Genomic DNA, 4,781 nt, shown 5'->3' on the forward strand with positions numbered 1-4,781 from the left:
CTGTCAGAAAGCCATCCCAAACTGGTAAAAACAAAGAGGAATGAACTGGTTCATATAATAATTGGAATGTCTAGGGGATAGAGCTGACTCCAAGGACTCCAGAAATGTAAATGTTGTCTCTATATCTGGATCTTCCTATGTCTAGAGCTCTCCTCTCTCTCTCTCTCTCTTTCCCTCGCCCTCTTGTTCTCTCTCTGTTCTGTTTCTCTTTGTTACCTTCATTCTCTTCCTTCTTTGTGGAGGGGGAAGTGGGACATTAAGGGTAGAGGGCATGGCCACCAAGTCTTCTAGTTTGAAGATCCCAGTGAAATAAAGAAGCTACTTTATCTTGGTATCCTTATATAAAATATCAGGGAGAACTCTAACTATCACTTGACAAGTCACTGTATGCAGGAATTTGGTGAAATAAGATGGTCAAAAACATCATCATAAACTCTACCCCAATGCCAGAGAGCCTGCAAAGGCTATGCAAGGACCCCATGGAGTAAAGGGTTTCCCCAGCAGAAAAGGGGTATTATTTGGGCGCCTGGGTAGCTCAGTCAGTTAAGCGTCTGCCTTCAGCTCAGGTCATGATCCCAGGGTCCTGGGATCGAGTCCTGCATCAGGCTCACTGCCCAGTGGGGAATCTGCTTTTCCCTCTGCCTCTGCCCCTCCCTGCTGCTCATGCTCTCTCTCAAATAAATAAAATATTAAAAAAAAAGAAAAGGGGGCGCCTGGGTGGCTCAGTTGGTTAAGCGACTGCCTTCGGCTCGGGTCATGATCCTGGAGTCCCTGGATCGAGTCCCGCATCGGGCTCCCTGCTCGGCGGGGAGCCTGCTTCTCCCTCTCCCGCTCCCCCCTCTTGTGCTCTCTCTCTCTCTCTCTCTCTCTCTCAAATAAATAAATAAAATCTTTCAAAAAAAAAAAAAAAAAAAAAAGAAAAGGGGTATTATTTGTAGAAGGTAGGAGTACTTAGTAGACTTCTGTTTTGTCTACTCTCCAGCTCAGCCTTATATTACTCCTAACATACCCTATGATCCTGAGACAGAAAACCAATCAATTTCCCCAACACACCATGTTGTTGTATGATTCCACTTCTTTGGAAACTCTTTACTCTTTGCCTTAAATGCTGAAAACATCCCAAAAATGATTTGGGAAACTCCTACTCATCCCTCAGATCTCCCCTAGGGAAGCCTCTCCTGATTCTTCCAAGGAGACATGATCATTGTCATCTTTGGGCCCCATCTTATATGCACATCTACTGTAGTACTTATATCATACTGAAACACATTCATTTACAGATTTGTCCTTAGTACAATATTTGGGCTCTTTAAGGGAAGAATTAGATCATAATCATATTCTCAGGCAGCTTTCATGCCTAACATGGTGTTTTTGCTGAATGGCACCATAAATAGTGATCAAATCTGAATCGGTACAATAACTCACTTCTCTGAGAGCACTTATCGTCTATTCATTTGGCAAATGTTTATTTAGTTCCTTCTGTTTGCTAGACACTGCTCTAAGCAATTAAAACACAGACAGTAAGGCATAAGATTTATGCCCTCAAGGGGCTTATATTCTAGTGGTGAGAGACAGACAATAAATTCATTAACAAACAAAGAGAGATATTTTTTTCAGACCATGATGAAAGATATGGAAAAATAGAATAGTGGGACAGAGATTATAAAGGATGAGGGATACTTCAGTTATGGGGCCTGGGTGATGGTCCCTACAACAATTAGGCAGACATGCAATGCTCTGGTGCAGAGGACACACCAGGAGCAAAGGGTTTTGGGTATATTTGGGTATGTTTGAGGAGCTCAAAGAGGCAAGAGTGGATGAAACGTCATGGTGAGCCAGGAAGAAGCTTGTGGGAGATGAGGAATGAGAAGCAGGCACAGCTATATTATGCAGGACCTTGAAGGACATTGGATCTTATTCTATTTGCAAAAAAGAAGGTGAAGAGTGAGCAAGTGACATGATGTGGTCCCAGTTTAAAAATACTACTGTGGCTATTGTGTGGTGAATGGGCTGGTGTATTTGTTGAGGTGTGTCTTAAGTGTGGATGGCAAGACTTAACACAAAGTGCTTAATAAGATGAACACTGAAGGAGTCCTAGGAAAATATGGAATAGGGTCATGGCAGAGAATATTATAAAAATAGGCCAAATGTAGAGTGTGGTAAAAATGCACATATAAGTGCTTCTCCTAGCTCCCATCCAAGCAAACCGTGACCAATATACAAAATACAAACAAGCAGTGGAGAGGTATTTTCATTCACCATTCACTCACTCATTCAACAAACATTTGTGCTGCCTGTCCTAAATTCAATCCTCCAGGCTAGGAGCCAGAGAAGTAATGGTGAACAAGGTGGACAGAGCCCCTGCCTTTCTAGATCTAGCAATTTAGTAGGGAAGAGGACATGAATATGGAGATATAAGTAAGTACCACTATGATAAATGCTTTAAAGGAGAATTAGAAGACTTTAAAGAGGATAGGAAGTGATGCAAAGCTATGACCTGGAGGATGAAAAATAAATATCCCAGTAAAGAGAAGGAGTAGGAATAGCCAAAGCAGGGGCACCTGGGTGGCTCAGTGAGTTAAGTGGCTGACTCTTGATTTTGGCTGAGGTCATGATCTCAGGGTCCTGGGATCAAGCCCCACATTGGGCTCCCCATTCAGCAGGGAGTCTGCTTGAGGATTCTCTCGCTCCCTCTGCCCTCCCCCTACTCATGCACAAATGCTCGCTCCTCCCCACCCCACCTCCCCCCAAAAAAAGAATAGCCAAAGCAGATAGAACAGAACTTGCAGATGCTCTGAGGCTGGAAGGAGGATGTACTCAGGGGAAGTGACAAAGATTTGTCTGGGGTCCTCCATCATGAGGCTGTCTGAGTAGCAAAAGAAGCTGGAGAGGAAAGAAGAGGCCACACTGATGGGTCTTTGTAGACACTGTTAAGGAGTCTTTAGTTTATAGTATAAGCAATGGCAGACCATCAAAGCATTTTCATCTCTGGCATTGAAGAAGAGTTGGAAGCTGTTTGTGTACAAGTGCTGTCAAAGTGTTGTGGGAGACCTGGAAGACTCCTTACTTATCACTGCGTCCCCAGTTGCACATGCAATGGAGACATTCAGCATGCAGGAAAACATTAATTTCAATTGCCCTCTAATCTGCCAGTGTGAAAAGGGTTTGGCAACACAGATTAATTCTACAGAAGGAAGAGTGAGAGCGAGTGTATTACAAGGAAGGACAGGCTCAGGGATCATGAAGATGTAGGTATAAATCCTGCTCCATCATTTATTGCATGTGAATGTAACGAAGTCCTCAGTTTTCTTGAGTTCCTTTTTTTTTTTCCCAGAAAAATAGGGATGATAAATCTATCAGTTAGGAAGCTGAGCTGTAGATTGCAAGAAAAACTCTGATTCACCTGACTTGACACGGAAAATATATTATCTCCCATAGCAAGAAGTTCTAGAGTTAGTGAGTTAGCAACTTGACATCATCATAACACCAGATATTTTTTCCCTATGTTCTGTCACTCTTGGTACTTGTCCAAATTCCCTCATTGTCGTAAGAGTGCTGAAGCAATTTTAGGCATCACACAGTCATGGCAATGATCAGTAGAGAAAGGGGGTATGTTCTTCCTATATGTCTCTAAGCGAATGAAGAAAATCTTCCCAGAAGTCCCTGGGCAGCCTATTCTTCATGCCTCATTGGCTAGAAATGCGCTATCCGCCCATACCCAAGCCAATCACTGGCAAGGGGTGCTGTATTACTAGAACTGGTTTGGTTTCATCATGATTCACCCCTCAGGTTTGGGCTCACTTCACCTGCAGCATAAGACCACAGGAGAAGGGTGAATAGTTCAACTAAAATTGTTAAAAATTAGGAAGGTAGTGATGAATTGTTTTTGAGTAGGCAAGATAGCTATGTCTAATACCTTAGTGTCTATATTTCAGCGCTGTAGTATTTATGATAATATCTGTAATGTGGCAGCCATTGCTATATTTTGAACAACTCCTTTGCAAACTCTTTAAATCTATCTGTACAATTAAAATCCATTTGGCTAATTATTAAAAGCAATTGTCAAGGATCTCTACTGACTAGCCCAGCAGGAGGTGCTATTTGTAATTAAACATGATGGAGTGGAACTAATTCGTTTTTCAAATGTGTGGAATGAAGACTTTATCTGTATCAGTCCATAATCTGCTTCCTCACATTCAGTCAGAATGAGTTAGGTTTCACTATGTTTTTGAGGTAGTGTAGCCGTTAAGCATATGAACACCAGATTTAGACAATTACCAGTTCAGATCTCACCTCTATCATTTACTGTCAATATTAAACTTTCTAATCCTCATTTTTTCATCTTTAACACAGGGATAAAATATTATATTATGAAAATTGAGTGAGATAAACAAAACATGTAAAAATTTGTGGAACATAGTGTGTATTCAGTAAGTATTAGCTCCTTTTGGTGTTCTCTAGCTCATGTAGTGGTCAAGAAGATGAAATGAGATAATGCGTCTATAGCAATGGCACATAGTAAATAGTTAATAAACAGCATCTATTGTGTTTGCCATAAGCCTTTATTAATACCATGGAGTTTCTTTTCTACATTTTGATTGGTGGAACCATGCCACTCCAATCATGCTACAGGTATTCATTTTTTAGACAAAACACATGGTTAGTGTTTCAAATTACTGACTACTCCCTTCAGGGGCTGTCATGTTACACTAAATGGTCTGGTGTGGTCATTCACCAAACTAATAATTAAATGCTGGAATTTTGCTAAAACAAGTTACAAG

This window comes from Neomonachus schauinslandi, chromosome 15, assembly GCF_002201575.2.
Source record: "Neomonachus schauinslandi chromosome 15, ASM220157v2, whole genome shotgun sequence".
Classification (NCBI taxonomy): domain Eukaryota; kingdom Metazoa; phylum Chordata; class Mammalia; order Carnivora; family Phocidae; genus Neomonachus; species Neomonachus schauinslandi.